The sequence below is a fragment of the Pezoporus flaviventris genome, unplaced genomic scaffold (assembly GCF_033815535.1).
Source record: "Pezoporus flaviventris isolate CSIRO_AGI_PZ_B2104156 unplaced genomic scaffold, CSIRO_AGI_Pfla_v1 ptg000031l, whole genome shotgun sequence".
Lineage (NCBI taxonomy): Eukaryota > Metazoa > Chordata > Aves > Psittaciformes > Psittacidae > Pezoporus > Pezoporus flaviventris.
Window position 1 is genome coordinate 66,788,511 of NW_026892579.1, and position 16,890 is coordinate 66,805,400.

The following is a 16,890-nucleotide window of genomic DNA, read 5'->3' on the forward strand; positions in this document are numbered from 1 at the left end:
GGATCTCTCCTTCTCCTGATGCCCACCTGTGGCATGGACCTGCTCTGCAGAAAGCCAAAGGGCTGTAGGCAGTGGTTCACACCTGAACTGGTGTTTTTCCTCCTCCTCTGCTGTCTCTGCTTCGTACACGCAATCCAACTGTGCTTCATCTCTTCTAGCCACAGATCAGCTGTGTGTTTCTGTGACTTTCTAGGGCTGATACCATCCTGGAAATCATAAGAGAAGTTAATAATCTGTTCTGTGAAACCGATGTTACATTTCTGCTCTGGTTTCAAGACAGACCAAGTATGTCCCATTAAACTCAATGAAAAGTGTAACCAGGTGCCTTGACAGGGCAGGTTAGAAATACAGCTTATTTTTCCCCTCCAGCTCTCCTCAAATACACATAAGGTTTATAGATAATATTTTCCATTAGCCTAAAGCATCTTTTTTAGTATCAAGTGGCTCTCTTGTGACTCTTTATCACTGTCATGTCAAGCTGAAATGTGTGCAGAGCAGAGCAGGAGTGCTTTCTAGCCCACTTTGTATAGATTTAAATGTATATATTATGCAAGGCAGTAGGGGATCAGACTCAGTGGAGTAACTTCAGAAATAATTGAAAGCAGGACTTGTTCCTGGTACTCATAAAATGGCAGCAGTAACTCCTCAAGGTTCACACACAGTTTGAGCTTTTAATATTCTGCTGTGCCATTCTATGGCCAGGAGTGAAAAGTCAGATCCTTTCAGTTCTCTTGTAACTTAGCAGAAAGCTGTAAGGGGTAAATCAGAGATAAAGAGAAGTAATTAACTTTTTCAGAAGTCACTTTCAGCCAGGAGAATTTAAGTCTTGCTTTTGATCTTTCAAATCAACCATGAACCTTGCATTCATTTTATGTTGTATAGTATAATTATATAGAATTACATCTTATAATATAGAAATGGAACTTCACTATAGACAAAATGAAGTGTGGCAAGTGTTTTGGAGACAATACAAAGAAGTAAACATGAAGCATATGAAAAGCTTAATCAATAAGACAACAATTTCAAAATGAAAACACGAGCTGCTAGAGAATCCTGATAAATCACATCAGTTGTGTGGAGCAGCTCTATTGGATTAAATCACAGTGATGAGAAGCAAAACACATCAAACACAAAGAATTAATTCTCTCACTGTCTCAAACATTTATTTCAGTTTGAAGTTGTAGGTTTAGGAACTAATTTCCTATATGAAGACTGAGGAAAGAAGCAGCAGAGACAAATCAGCGTCTCCCCAACCCTCAGGAGAATCATAGAATAGTGAGGGTTGGAAAGGACCTTAAGATCATCCAGCTCCAACCCCCCTGCCATGGGCAGGGACACCTCATGCTAAACCATCTCACCCAAGGCTTCGTCCAGCCTGGTCTTGAACATTGCCGGGGGTGGAGCATTCACAACCTCCCTGGGCAACCCATTCCAGTGCCCCACCACCCTCACAGGAAAGAATTTCCTTCTTGTATCCAGTCTAAACTTCCCATGTTTAAGTTTGAACCCATCACCCCTTGTCCTATCACTCCAGTCCCTAATGAAGAGTCCCTCCCCAGCATCCCTATAGGCCCCCTTCAGATACTGGAAGCTGCTCTGAGGTCTCCACGCAGCTTCTCTTCTCCAGGCTGAACAGCCCCAGCTTTCTCAGCCTGTCTTCATACGGGAGGTGCTCCAGTCCCCTAATCATCCTCATGGCCTCCTCTGGACTTGTTCCAACAGTTCCATGTCCTTTTTATGCTGAGGACACCAGAACTGCACACAATACTCCAAGTGAGGTCTCCCGAGAGGAGAGTAGATGGGCAGGATCACCTCCTTGGACCTGCTGGTCACGCTCCTTTTGGTGCAGCCCAGGATACGGTTGCTTTCTGGGCTGTGAGCGCACACTGAAGCCGCTTCATGTTCATTTTCTCATCAACCAAGACCCCCCAAGTCCTTCTCTGCAGGGCTGCTGTGAGGGAGAGAGGGAAAAGAAAGAAGATAAAACAGGTGATGTGCATGAAACAGAGATGGATGGGAGGATTTACTGTTCTTTACAACTAGCTGTCAGCCCTTTTCCCTTCCTCCCTGCCCTCAGCCCGGATTATTAGGGTGCCTCTGCTCTGTGTCATGTTTGAGATCTCCATGGTTAAAGTGAAGTTCATGGTTCTGTTGGCAATGGTGCAGCTCATGGCGGTATCAGACTTACACTTGTGGGACAACTCTCAAACTGTCACTGTTTGGTTTTTTTTTCTTGCTCTTTCTCCCTTCCCCAAATCCAGCAGGCTCTTTGATAATTATTTTAGGTCCTTAAATATGTGCCCCATTCAATAAATATGTTCCTAATGTCAGTGATTAAGTGCATTAGCAGCTGAAAGAGCCCCTGGCTGTAGGGATTGCAGTGCAGAGCAACCAGAGCCATGTCGCAGGCCTTCAAAATGTCGCACATCTGCCATTGTAAATGAGCCACTATCACTTCTTTAAAACAGCTCTTTTGATCTATTCTAATGCACAAATTACAGTTGTTGTCACATCTTATTACTATCATCTTCTGGAAGCTTGAAATGTTTTGCTCTCTAATATCAAATTCCTAATAATCTACCTGCCTAAGACACAAAGGAGGGAATTGGGTAGAATACTCATTTTTCCTGGAGTTGCTCGATATTCCCTCAGCGGTATTTAATACACTTTGTTACAGTAATGCATTTTAAAACATTCAACGTATATATTTCCAGGGCAAACTATAAATTGTATTTTTCATCTCAAGTCCTCGTAGCACCAGGGAGCAGTGAGCAACCTGATGGACGGGACAGACAATGCGTCATTTAGCTCGCCACAGATCAACAGGACGACCGTGATCCTTTCAGTGGGGTGGGTAAGGGCTGTGCTGTGTGAAAGGGAGGTGTTAGATGCAATCCTGCTCAGTCAGGAGTAAAGGTGTCATGAGAAAAATGGCAGCAAATCCTGGCTGGTGACTGCATCACAGTATCATTCAACAGAGGACAGAGCACCCTGCAAGGGTGAGTGATGTGCAAAACTGGGTTTTGTGGCTTTTTAAACCAAAACAAATACTAATCTCTTGGTTGTTTCAGTCCTTCAGTCTGTCAAATGAACACACGCACACAAAAACCCCAATGTAACATCGAGCTGAAGCTCGATCAGCAGAGGGGCACATTTTACATGGCTCAAAAGTAGAACCTCTATGCCTACAGCAGCTGTGAACAGTCTGTCAAGGACTATTGAACAAAAAAGGCCTTGGAGTAAGTTGCCTGGGCATTCCTTCCATATATTTGGAGGAAAATGCTTAATAAATGGTATATTTGCTTGTACCCCACCAGCACCTGTAGACAGGACATGGTGTGCAGAGGGCTTTGCATCTGCAGGGGGAAAAGTCCATTCAAGGGCCGGGAGTGGAAAGACTGCTGGGAACAGCAAAAAATACCAGTCAATGAGGATTCTCATGTTTGTGTTACAGAGGACATAAATTCCATCTTCCAAATATCATAGACTCCTTCCCCACTTCCGTTCATGAACGTTCTCAATGATTCCCGAGCAGCTGAAGTAAGCTTGGTGAATTCTGTCATGCTTCTTAACTGGAGAGAGTACCTCCTAAGCATTTTTGTTGGCCTTTTAATGTCTGCGCCTGCAAATAGTATGGCTGTAAAATGAATTATAATGATGTGCTAAAATGGAGTAATCTCAGTCATTTTATTAAGCACTTTGTGAAGGAAGTTGAGATTGCTGGTGCTGTATTTTCTTCGAATACGCTCCTTGTCCCTCTGTAGAACATGTGTGCAGCTCCTCAGGAAATGAGGATGCAAACCATATGGCCTGGGATGCCAGAGTGCATTTTCCGTGATAACACAGACTTGTTACAGCAGTGTCTCCCAAAACACTAAGGGAATCATCTATAGTTGTGTTGTATGCTATTTTTCATATTAAAATGATCTGTCAGTAACTCCAGTGATGAAGTGATGAAGCGGTTTCACCCTGTTGTCTTTATTCCCTGTTCACATATTCCTTCTTATGGCTCCCAAAGAAAAGGCTGTTTCTTTTGAGATGCAGTTTGATACTTTGGTTAAGCTCATGTGATTTTACTTGTGTGTATTTTTCTCTGTAATTAACTGTAAGACAGTTACTTTCAGCAAGAGTTTTTTACAGACAGAAATGTTAATACCTAAATGTGGGGATGAACAGGTTTTCTCTTTGAAATTCCGTGTGTGTGTGTGTGTGTGTGTGTCACAGTGTAACAAGAAGCCACGTTTTTAGGAATATTTAGTCCTGTGGTTCTGCAGGATCTATTATTTTTGTTATTCATTAACTGAATTGCAGGTTCTTTGGGAGAAGATTGGTTTTGAGCAGTTATTTCCTGAGCAGGGGTCACAAGGCACATCTGGAAGGTGTTGGGACACAGGGAGTGGAGCAGATGCAGTAAAGGGTCTTGGACTGAGAGCAGGACATGGATAACTGGTATTTCTTCTGCCATGGCTAAGGCAGGCAATTTGATGGTAGCTTTGCTCCATAGTTGATGGCAACCCAAAAATGCGCTTACTCAGGCCCAGTGTTTATTGATTCCTTTGATGTAATAACTTGGTAATGATCCTTATTAAGGACATCTCTGGCAAACAGGTGTTTAAAATCTAGCACAAAGTTATTTTATTAGCACTGAATTCTCAGACACAGAGATGAGTACTGCTTTCTTCTTTTTTCCTTACAGGAATTTGAATTCTGTTTTCTCCTCAGTTTTGAAATCAGTTTGGTACCACAGGGATAAATGCACATATTGCATTACAGGCCAGTGTGATGTAGGCTGACACCAGGATAATGAGCAGATATTTACAGTTACCTTTGGATCTGTGCAAAGCTACTTTGCTTCCATTGCTTTTCAGTTTTGTAAGCACTATTCAGTCAGTTACAATTGTGTGTAAAATCAAAGTGGAAACCACAGAATCAATACCTTAGAAACAAACAACATCTAGAAATCCCTGAGCCTGGAAGATCCTAAAAGAAGGAAAAGACACTTCTCCATATTCATGAGGTTTTACAGAAATGAATGTCAGAGTGATGAGAAGTATATCTGAGTGTAAAATGCCCGTGTTCATTAATCTCTTTTCAGGGCAGCACGTCAGCTTATCAGCCTTCTGGGAGCACAATTAAAGAGAGAAGATGTTCTGTCTTCGAAGCCATCAGTGGCTCCTCTTTGGTCTTGAGCAAGACAGATGCTGCTCAGGTAGGGTTCATCAGGCAATCATATTTAGAGCTCTGTCAGGTCCATGATAAGTAGGAAAAAATGATAAGATTGGGGGTGTTTATTCACTCTCTCTGAGGGAGGTATGTTCTGGTTTATTTCTTGATTAAAAACCCTCCCATCCAAACTGTCATCTGAAGAGTTTAACTTTGCTGTAGACTTTTGGACCATATTGGCAGTTCCAGGACTGGAGGGTCATCTGAGGTTAAAAATAAACCCAAACCACCAAACTAAAAAGGTAATTCCCAGCAATCTGCTGAAATTTATTAGAGTTCTTGTGATAACAGGGCCATCGGCTGCTGCTCTGGGTGCCATGGAAACAGGCATCGCTGCAAACAGGGAAGGTGGCTTTCCTCTCATTCCTGTTTCAGAAAGAGAAAATAAGCTTTTGTGAGATGACTCGTTTAAAGGACTTTGCCCCTGTCTTGCCAGTGCATGTGGTCATTGCCCTGGCAGAGGGACTGAGAGGTGTCTGCAAGAGGGGGAGTGCTGGCAGTACTCTTTTGGGGGATTTTCTGGGTTTTGGGCTCTTAATTTATGAGAGAGTTATCAAGTACTAGAGGGAGAGGTATCTTTAAGTGTTAATCTTGTCAGAGGGTGCTCTTGTGGCTGATGTAATGCATTGGAGTTAAGGAAATCTGACTTAGATGCCTCAGTTAGCAGAGAGCTGTTCCAAGGCTCTGCTCTGCTCTTCACCCTCCGCAGCTCCACCAAGCTGTTGGTGCCACGGTATGTCTGTGGCTCACGGGGACACTGCTCTGGTGGCAAGTGACCTGCATCTTGCAGAGAAGGTTACTGCTTTGAACCTTCAGACTTCCTCTGCAGCTCCTCCTCCGGGGTTGCTTAGAGCATGTGCAAACAAGGATGTTTAGAACCTGTACTGTAAACACTGACAGACAACTCTGAAGGCCTTTCAGGCTTGTGAACTAAAAATACAATAGCTATACAATGGTACCATTATTGCTAATCATAAACAAATAGGCAAATATGAAATCAAACATGCTTAGAGAGGTGTTTATCATCTATTCATGCCTCTACTAGCGGCAGACATTTGTGTATTCCCATTCACACTGCATGAGCAAACAGGCAGGTTAATGCATCTTGGAGTATGTTTGGTCCTACTTCATAGCCTGTTTGACAATGCTGGCAAATACAAAGCTATACCTATTTGTGGTAGGGAATAATGCAGACATTAGGAGTGGTTCAGATATCCTTCACCTTTTTACCTTCACTGAGATTTTCAGCTGTGTGGAACCTTGTTACATGATATGGCTATTTATACAGCTGAGCTAGTACAGAGTGAAATGTAAGGAAGAATTCCTTAATTCTGCCATGGTACTTTGTCCGTGATGCAGCTTCAGCTGCAGTTTGGGCCTCTTGGATCTACACATCTTGGGCCAAACCAGTCAGTTCCTAATGATCTTGTATAGGCAATGGGGAGAAGGAAGGAAAGCATTTCAACAGGTACTGATTAATTGTGCTTCTGCAGAACTGCTGGTTATTTTAACAGTGCTAAGGTGTAACAACCTGAGCACAGGCTTGGTAGTGCACCAGAAGACCTGAATGGAAGATGCTTATGCTATAATTATTATTATTACTTCTTAATTTTAAAATAGCTAAAATGCATTGGGAGATCTCCAGAGAATTAGTTTCTTCAATGTCCCAGTTGTTTGTGCTCTAGCTGATGTCTAGACTGATGCAGCCAGGCTTAGCCAGGAGGCCAAGAAGATGCTCATCACCCTAGAGGGGGAGGGAGAGAAAAACCCCGACATCACTGTGAACTCTTGCATTTGTTTCTGTTTCAGATAGGCCAAATTTTAACCCTTTTTTATGTGTTTCAGTGCTAGCCCCCTCTTCTTAATAAAACGTAGAATAGAATCATAAGGAGTAATTTCTCACTCCAAAAATTATTGATAGGAATCAGCACAAAGGTTTTACATTTGAAGCATGGCTGTGCAGCAGCAGGATTTAGAGAGCATTTGCTGGAATTGTCATAGAGATCCTGAGATTGCTGCAATAAATGTCTAAGAATCCACGCAATAATTTAAGTGGTGAGCTTCATACCTCAAATGTAACAGCTGGAGGTTTCCATTTGAGGCTTCTTCTGCCTGCTTTGCTGAGTGGGAGGCAGGCTTCTTCCCCTCCAAACTCAGAGAACCCTATTAGATTAATGTGAGATTTTTGGTAAGACCTTACACGAGAAGAGTAATCTTAAGATACTGTGAAGTTGATAACGATTACATTTATATCAGATCTATGACAAATTCACATTTCTCTCTAAACTGCACATGTATTATTTATTCTTCATGTTATTCAGTAATACAGTAATTTGTTTTGCTTAAACTGATGCTTTTCCAATTTCTTTATGCTCGACTCTATTGTTTCTGTGCTTAAGTGAAGATGAAGCCAAGGAGATAGTCTGCAGCAATACACCATTGCATTAGAACCATAGAATAGTCACGGTTGGAAAGGACCTTAAGATCATCCAGTTCCAATCCCCCTGCTATGGGCAGGGACACCTCACACTAAACCATGTTACCCAAGGCTCTGTGAAACCTGTCCTTGAACACCACCAGGGATGGAGCATTTGCAGCTTCCTTGGGCACCCCATTCCAGTGCCTCACCACCCTTACAGGAAAGAATTTCCTCCTTATATCCAATCTAAACTTCCCCAGTTTTAATCCATTACCCCTTGTCCTATCACTAGAGTCCCCAACGAAGAGTTCCCCCCCAGCATCCCTATAGGCTCCCTTTGAGATACTGGAAGCTGCTATGAGGTCTCCACACAGCTTCTCCTTTCCAGGCTGAACAGCCCCAACTTTTTCAGCCTGTCTTCATACAGGAGGTGCTCCAGTCCCTGATCATCCTTGTGGCCTCCTCTGGACTTGTTCTAACTGTTCCATGTCCTTTTTATGCTGAGGACACCAGAACTGCACACAGTGCTCCAAGTGAGGTCTCCTGAGAGGAGAGCAGAGGGGCAGGATCACCTCCTTCGCCCTGCTGGTCACGCTCCTTTGGATGCAGCCCAGGATACGGTTGCTTTCTGGGCTGCGAGTGCACACTGAAGCCGCCTCATGTTCATTTTCTCATCAACCAACACCCCCAAGTCCTTCTCCACAGGGCTGCTCTGAATCTCTTCTTGCCCAACCTGTAGCTGTGCCTGGGATTGCTCCGACCCAGGTGTAGGACCTTGTACTTGGCATGGTTAAACTTCATGAGGTTGGCATCAGCCCACCTCACAACCGTGTCAAGGTCCCTCTGGATGGCATTCCTTCCCTCCAGGGTATCAACTGAACCACACAGCTCGGTGTCATCGGCAAACTTGCTGAGGGCGCACTCAATCCCACTCTCTGTGTCAGCAATGAAGATGTTGAACAAGACCGGTCCCAACACCGATCCCTGAGGGACCCCACTCGTTACTGGTCTCCAGCCGGACATTGAGCCATTGACCACAACTCTTTGTGTGCAGCCATCCAGCCAGTTCTTTATCCACCAAGTGGTCCATCCATCAAATTGATGTCTCTCCAATTTAGAGACAAGGATGTCGTGTGGGACAGTGTCGAACGCTTTGCACAAGTCCAGGGAGATGACATCAACTGCTCTACCCCTGTCCATCAGTTCTGTAGCCCCATCATAGAAGGCCACCAAATTGGTCAGGCAGGATTTCCCCTTAGTGAAGCCATGCTGGCTGTCACCAAGCACCTTGTTGATTTTCATGTGCCTTAGCATGGCATCCAGGAGAATCTGCTCCAAGATTTTGGCAGGCACAGAGGTGAGACTGACTGCTCTGTAATTCCCCGGGTCATCCATTTTCCCCTTCTGGAAAATGGGGGTTATATTTCCCTTTTTCCAGTCATCGGGAACTTCACCTGACTGCCAGGATTTCTCAAATATGATGGCCAGTGGGCCAGTGGCTTCACAACTTAATTTGCCAGCTCCTTCAGGACCCAAGGATGGATTTCATCAGGAGCCATGGACTTGTGCACATTCAGATTTTTAAGATGATCTCGAACCAGTTCCTCTCCTACAGTGGGCACAAGGTCTTCACTCCCACAGTCCCTGCGTCTGCCTTCCAAGACTTGGGTGGTGTGGTCAGAGCCTTTGCCAGTGAAGACCGAGACAAAGAAGTCATTCAGAACCTCAGCCTTCTCCAAATCCTGTGTAGCCAGTTCTCCTGAGAGCTTCCTGAGGGAGCCTACATTCTCCCTAGACTGTCTTTTATTTGCTACATACCTGTAGAATCCCTTCCTGTTATCGTTCACATCCCTAGCCAAGTTTAATTCTAATTGGACCTTGGCTTTCCTAACCTGGTCCCTGGCTTCCCGGGCAACATCCCTGTACTCTTCCCATGCCACCTGTCCTTGCTTCCACCTTTTATAAGCCTCTTCTTTCATTTGAATTTTCCTCAGGAGCTCCTTATCCATCCAAGGAGGTCTCCCGGCCCTGCTGCTGCACTTCCTTCTGGCTGGGACAGAAAACTCCCGATCTTGTAGCATGCGATCCTTGAATTATCAACCAACAGTTTTGGGGCCCCTCTACCCTCTAGGGCTGTATCCCATGGAACCTTCCAAAGCAGGTTCCTGAAGAGGCCAAAGTCTGCTCTTTTGAAGTCCAGGGCAGTGAGCTTGCTGCACGCTCTTCTCACTGTCCCGAGGATCTCAGACTCGACCATCTCGTGATCGCTGCATCCAAGGCTGCCCTGGAGCGTCACGTTTCCAACGAGCCCTTCCCTGTTGGTGAGCACGAGGTCAAGCACGGCACCTCTCCTTGTCGGCTCCTCTGTTACTTGCAGAAGGAAGTTGTCTTCCACACAATCGAGGAACCTCCTGGATTGTTTGTGCCAGGCCATACCATTGTTCCAACAGATGTCAGGGTGGTTGAAGTCCCTCATGAGAACAAGGGCCTGTGAGAGTGAGGCCTTTCCTATCTGTCTATAGAGCACTTCATCCACAGAGTCCTCTTGATTAGGTGGTCTGTAACAGATCCCCACAGTAATGTCTCCCATTGCTGTTCTCCCTTTAACCCTGACCCACAAGCTCTCTGTTGACTGCTCACGTGTCCCCAGATGGAGTTCCATACTCTCCAGCCTATTTCTAACATAAATAGCAACTCCCCCTCCCCATCTGATGGTGTTTTCTAAAGACCCTGTAGCCTTCCATTCCAACAATCCAGTCATAGGAGCCATCCCACCACGTTTCTGTGAGAAAATTCTCTGCTTTATCCATTTATATCTGTTTTCTGCGATTTTCAAGGTATATTGGAAAATGATTTCAATAAATGGTCACAAAGGGCTGCATTACAAACCTTGAAGAAAACCTAAATACCATGGGCAGGTAATAGAAAACATTTTAAGAACTGTTATGTTTCTGTCAAGATGCACACTGTGGAGTCCTAGCAGCTTTCTGGCCCAGTGGAAATCAATTGCACAGGAAACCTTGAAAGCAGATCATTGGAGGTAATGCGGAAAACCTTACCTGTTTTAGAGCATGGAGAAAGTTTCTGGAGCACAATAGTGTTTATTTACTGATAACTGCCAAGGCTGGTGGCTTAATTATGTACTAGTTCTGCCCAGCATACATGGTTATAGGAATAAAGATGTGGGTTAACTGTATTGTAATGGGAGACTGTCTTCTTTAGGTTTCTATCAAGTGCAACACTTCCTTATCCAAACAACTCAGGTAGAAAGCAACATGCCATACTTTGCTTAAATATGTATTTAGTACCTAATAAATGGAGCACTAAAATACCTCTAGGGTAGAAGGAGAAGCTGTGATAACTTCTCTCTGGCTGAAAAGGCTGAAAAGGAAATAGAAACCCTGAAATCCCTACAGTGAATACGCTGCTTGCTGTAATAGCCAGTTGACATGGTATTTTTCAGCTGAGGCAGAATTTAAGCATTTATTGCATGCTCTGTCAACTACAAGCATAGCACAGATGGAGAGACAAATAGAGATAGGCTCCTGTCAGCCTTAACTGGAAGGTAACAGAGTCCACCACAGGATTTCTTTGTCCCATGATAGGAATCTTAAAATTGATGGCCACAACGAAGTCTCTCCTGGCACCTGAGTATGGAATAATCCTTTTGTTGGCTTAGTGCTGCAGTTGGGAACTGAAGCTGGTCACAGTGTGTGTGGGCCTGTCCTACTTACAGAATCATAGAATGTTTTGGGTTGGAAAGGACTTCAGACCATCCAGTTCCAACCCCCTGCCATGGGCAGGGACACCTCACCGTAGATCATGTTGCCCAAGGCTCTGTCCAATCTGCCCTTGAACACTGCCAGGGATGAAGCATTCACCCCTTCCCTGGGCAACCCATTCCAGTGCCTCGCCAACCTCACTGCAAAAGAACTTCTTCCTTAAATCTAACCTGAACTTCCCCTGTTTTGGTTTGAACTCATCACCCCTTGTCCTGTCACTGCAGTCCTTGACAAAGAGTCCCCCTTCAGCATCCTTGTAGACAGACCCCTTCAGACAGTGGAAGCTGCTGTGAGGTCTCTGTGCAGCTTCTCTTCTCCAGGCTGAACATCCCCAGTGTTCTTAGCCTGTCTTCATACAGGAGGTGCTCCAGCCCCTGGTCATCCTCACGGCCCTCAAACCCATCAGTCATAGGCTGCTGCTGAAACTTGCAGAGCTCTCTGCTGCCTGACACAAAGAGTTTGTATCAGTGTCTAATTCAAGATGGGAAGTGGCAATTAGGGTGATAAATGAGGATCATAAAACCAAGGGCTTTGTTTACCTATTATTTCTTGTAAGCACATGGTTGGCAAAACCAGTGGGCTAAATCATGCTTACCTAAGGAGGGAAGGAGCATGAACAGAGGACAGGGCACCTGTGGAAACCAGTTTGTTCCCCTTGGACAGCATTGGTTAGTATGATGTGAGTATCATCATAGGTGTGTAGCTACAGTGATGCAGCTGTAGCCACATAGCTCATTACTACACATCCTTTCCTGTTAGAAAGGGGCAAATTCTCACTTAGGTGTAACTAAAAATCGAGTTTCATCTACTATATTATGTGAATATGAAACAAATAAACTCCCGGTTTTGAGGTAATTTGTACAAGGCAAGCAGTACAAGGGAATTACTTCCTTTGCTCTTTCTTGTTTCTGTCTTTGGGATTTGAGGTCATGGTAATGGGATAGCCAGGACAGAGGAGCACCAAGTCCTCAGCTTACTTACATAGGAAATAAGAACAATCCTGTAAAGGTTTGGCAGGGAAAACTGCTTTTCTCTCATTTCTTAGAGAACTGCAAGTAGGTGTGCCAGAACAGCAACAGGGAAAATGATACAGAGCTTCCCTGCTGTATATAACATCATCCAAGAGATGCAGTCAAGCTCTGCTTTGGGGATTTATGCTGTCACGTGAAGTGCTTGCTAGATCAGTTTCAACTCACTCCGTGTGCCAGGAGCTGTGTTACTGTGTTGTGGTCTCTTAAGACAAAGCACAAGAAATCCTTATTTGAACGTGTGTACTCAAGGCAAACTCCTGAAGGCAAAGCAGAAACAACTCCAGCCCAGCCTGTGTCCAAGAGGCTCAGGTTAAGGGTCCTGCCTTAGTGCAGTTCCCCTGTATCAGTGTGCTTTCTTAGGAAGTGCTGTTCAACTGCAGAGTATTTTAGGAGACTGACCAAATGACATGATAAAAGCAGAAACTGGGGTATCTGCACACACACCTGGCCACAAACCTAATCATAGCAAAGGAAAGCTTTTTTTAAAAGAAATTGTGAATATTTAACCTTTTTCTTCTCTTTTTATTTTCTTTTTGTTTTATCTCACATCAGAAAGTCTTGGTTTGGAAGGGTTTTGTTTATCTTAGCACAAAGGCTCTCTGGGTACTTGATATCTCAGCACTTTCATGTCATTATGGAACTCCATTAAATTGTTTCATTTTACTCCTGCAAACCCAAGTGTGTAGTTGCGCAAAGTATCAAAATACTTGCCTTTCCCATTATTCACCTAACTTGCGTCACAGCATGGTAACCTTTCAGTTATCCCATGTACATGTCCAAGAAGGGAGAAGTTGGATCTGGTCACACCAGTACTACCTTCTTTGAGGAGCACACCTGCCCAGGAGGTTGCTGGCAAGCACCATCCTCCCCTGATGCTGGGCTCCCACATGGCATCGATGACAACAAGCAGGGGGCTGACAAAGGAGTGAGATGGAGCAGAGCCTACAGACCATGGGCTTGGACAGAGCTGGGATGGATGGGCTTGGGGTTTGCTTCCCATTGCCACTCCTATTTTGCCTGGTTAATACAGAATGCATAACCAGGCTCCACATCTGCCAGTGATTTAAAAACAAAATAGCAATTAAAGGGAAGGGAGAACCAAAGGCATGAGAAACCTTTGATGTTCTCATTCCATACTGCTGGGAGACAATTAGCCAAAGTGAACAGGAGCTGTGGGAAGCCATCTAGCCAGCTTTCCAAATGGCAATCATTGTCACACACCACAGATGCCGTTCCTTCCTTCAGTTGGCATGTTTCATTTGTTTCAGTTAATGCACTCAGTTGAGCTGAGGAAGTATTTGCTTCTTTGTTTTTACATTTCTAATGTGTTTTTAGTGTCTCATACTTGTCTCAGTATTTCTTACCACAGTGTGTCTTCTATGACAAGGTCATTCTCTATCAGCTTACACAAACAATGATGCATCATCTGTCTTTACAGGACAGTGCAAGGTACTCAGCCATACCTGTCTGTCCTACTGCTGTTTGTCTCCCCATCTGTCTTGTTCCAGTGTGTAACATCTGATTAACACCTGTGGTAATTAATAATGCTGTGGGTCTCTTATCTATTATTTTTCAGTTTCGGTAGGGATAAATCAGCACATTGAACACTAAGGGAACTGTAGTATGCAATGATGAAGAACATAAAAAGAGCACTTACAGTTTTTAAATATTCATAAAATAGAAGGCAGGAGCCATCATTTTTAATAGAAGGTTTTCTGTGGTGAATAAAACTGGTATTTTACTGCCTCTTTGTAGAGTACTAATAGGGCACTGTGTAGCTGTACATGGCCCCATATGTACATGAGACAGCTGAGTGATTAGTTTATGGCAAGTCCCTTGAAGAAATAGTTGTTTGTTGCAGTTTATTTTAATAGTTTGCAGGTTTTGACAGTGGTGTTTGGCCTTTTGAAATTGTCAATTTAAGATGCATTGGTCTGTACAAAATTGCAGATTAAAGGTTGAATGCCGTTATTCTCCATGGTTAATCTCCATTAGAGCAAAATATTTGGTCATCTAAGTCACAGAGTATGGTTTCTGCAACTCTTTAGATGATCATAACCAGTGTTTCTGGTTTAGAAATCAGATTGGATTCTGCTTTCTTCCAGAAGAATTCATTTTGATGATTAAACACACCTTTCTTTTAGGTCCCAAAAGTGAGGGAACAGGGAGGAGAAGGGTAGGGGGAAGGGAAAAGGAAAGGGAAGGGAAAGCAAAGAAGAAAGAAAAGCAATGGAGAAAGGAAAGGAAAAGAAAAGAAAGAGAAAGGAAAAGAAAAGTGGGAAGGAGAGAAGCAGAAGGGGAAGGGAGAAGAAAAAGAAATCCTTGGAGATACTCAAAACCCGACTGGAAGCAGTCTGGAGTAACGTGCTCCCTGGACACAACCTGCTCTGACATGCTCCGAGTGGCGATTGGACTATATGATCACCAAAGATGTCTTTCTACCTTAGCTTTTCTGTATAAGAAGCAAGAAGCAGAGTGCAAAATGTAGGTCCAGCCTATTGCACTGAGCAACCAAGAGTATTGGTGTGGGGTTTAAGCAGGGCTAAACTGCAGGCTGAAGGCTGTAGCAGTAGGAATGAAGCCTGGTGCTGTGCTTTGCTGCTAGTTGTGGGTAAGATGTCTGCAAGGTTCCCTTGCAGAAACTGCTTTTTAAAGTCTTCCTCAGCAGTTTTTCCTGGAGGAAAGTGAAGAAAGCCTTGATCGTGGCTTCCTTCCCATGGCACTTTTGCTTGGAGACAGAAGGAGCATGCTGGAGGCATTCAGGCGCTCAACTTTTATTAATAGCTGTCTCTCCTATTTTGTTCATTACCAGAATGATGAGCCCTGTTAAAGTACCAAGTATTAAGCCTTACAGAATATGTTCCTTGCACAAAAATAGCTACAGCATGAAAGATTGCTTAAGCTTCATCAGCAGCAGTTTATATATGGCATTAACTCTCCCTTCTCATAGTGCAGAGTCTGAGGAGAGCTGGAGTTGTAGCAGTGGGAGATGCATTATCAGCTTTGGAGCTGGCTTAGACAGTAACAGCTCAGTGTGTGATGTGCTGGGTCTCACCACTGGCTGATATGACTGGAGATACTGAAAATGCCTGGTATTCTGTATACAGACTGTAAGTTGAGGGCTGTGCATGGGCACATGAATTGACAGTTGTTAATTCTGTTCAGCTGTCCAAACCATTCTATTCCTCAGTTTCTTGGCTGGTGAGTTGCCATAAACCCAGAGAAAAGGAAGATCATAATAAAATGCAATTGTTACGTATACTGGTGGGTTAGCTGACCTAGAATTACTGCAATAACTAACAGAGATTTATTCATTTTTAGAAGAAAAGTGATCTTATGTTTGATTAAGTCACATATGAAAGAAAAGGGAAAGATAAAATACAAAGCAAAAGTATCACTTCTTTTTGTTTATGATATGTTTTGATGGATGTCTCTCTAAGGATCTGACTGAACTTGGTGTTATACCTACCAAATGAAGATAAATCATTGGTGAAGGGTTTGTAGAGTACATGCCCAAAATCAATTATACTCACATGGAGATCTATTAATCTATTTCTTCCCGTTCAGTCTACCCAGCCTCTTGTAATGGCTTTTTAGCATTCCAAACAGAGGTTATCTTTTTTAAATGGTGGAGTCATTTCATTCCTTCCTTATGCTCAGCCCAGTTACTTTAACTCAGTTTCTACCAAGAAAACCTCTAAAAGTCTACAGCAGTAAAGTGGTAACATGAATATCGACCCCTTTCTGCAGTGTAGTTTGTTGTGGTGGTTGGTGCTCGTAACACGGCAGGCTGACAAGACTCCTGTATGAAGAAGGAAGGAAAGGAATAAATAATACTTGCTTAAATAAGGCTGTACAGTTGAAAAAAACTGCAGTGAAAAAAGTGATATGCAGAAAACTGTCTCTTTCTGTGGAACTGTTCTCAGGGAGAAGCAGTGGAGTTCAGATCCAGACTGTATTAGATTCTCTCCCTATTTCCCAGGGGAAAATAGTCCATTCATGGTCAATGCCTAATCAAAGAAGATAGCAGCCTTCCAGTATCTGAAGGGGGTCTATAGGGATGCTGGGGAGGGACTCTTCGTTAGGGACTGTAGTGATAGGACAAGGGGTAACGGGTTCAAACTTAAGCAGGGGAAGTTTAGATTGGGTATAAGGAAGAAGTTCTTTCCTGTGAGGGTGGGGAGGCACTGGAATGGGTTGCCCAGGGAGGTTGTGAATGCTCCATCTCTGGCAGTGTTCAAGACCAGGTTGGACGAGGCCTTGGGTGATATGGTTTAGTGTGAGGTGTCGATTCTATGATGCTATGAAGGAGGCAGAACAAGCATTGGAGTGAGGGTAAATCACGGTTGAGAACTGAGTCCACAGCTTCTAAACTTCAGTCAGCTTTTAAATTATGAGGCCACCTTGTGTTTCTACACCAGGAACATGTTCATGG

General features: G+C 43.9%; 1 long non-coding RNA gene across 5 annotated transcripts in view; it reads left to right on the top strand.

The window, feature by feature from the left end:
• Window positions 1-16,890, top strand: part of LOC133273519 (uncharacterized) — a 134,927-nt gene that overhangs the window by 58,980 nt on the left and 59,057 nt on the right. For 4 of the 5 annotated variants that reach the window (XR_009744866.1, XR_009744865.1, XR_009744867.1 and 1 more), the window contains one exon: window positions 5,096-5,209. This is a non-coding gene — a long non-coding RNA (uncharacterized LOC133273519). Of the gene's footprint in view, window positions 1-5,095; window positions 5,210-5,385; window positions 5,466-16,890 lie in introns of all 5 variants that reach the window. The other variant, XR_009744864.1, reaches the window with a different exon arrangement.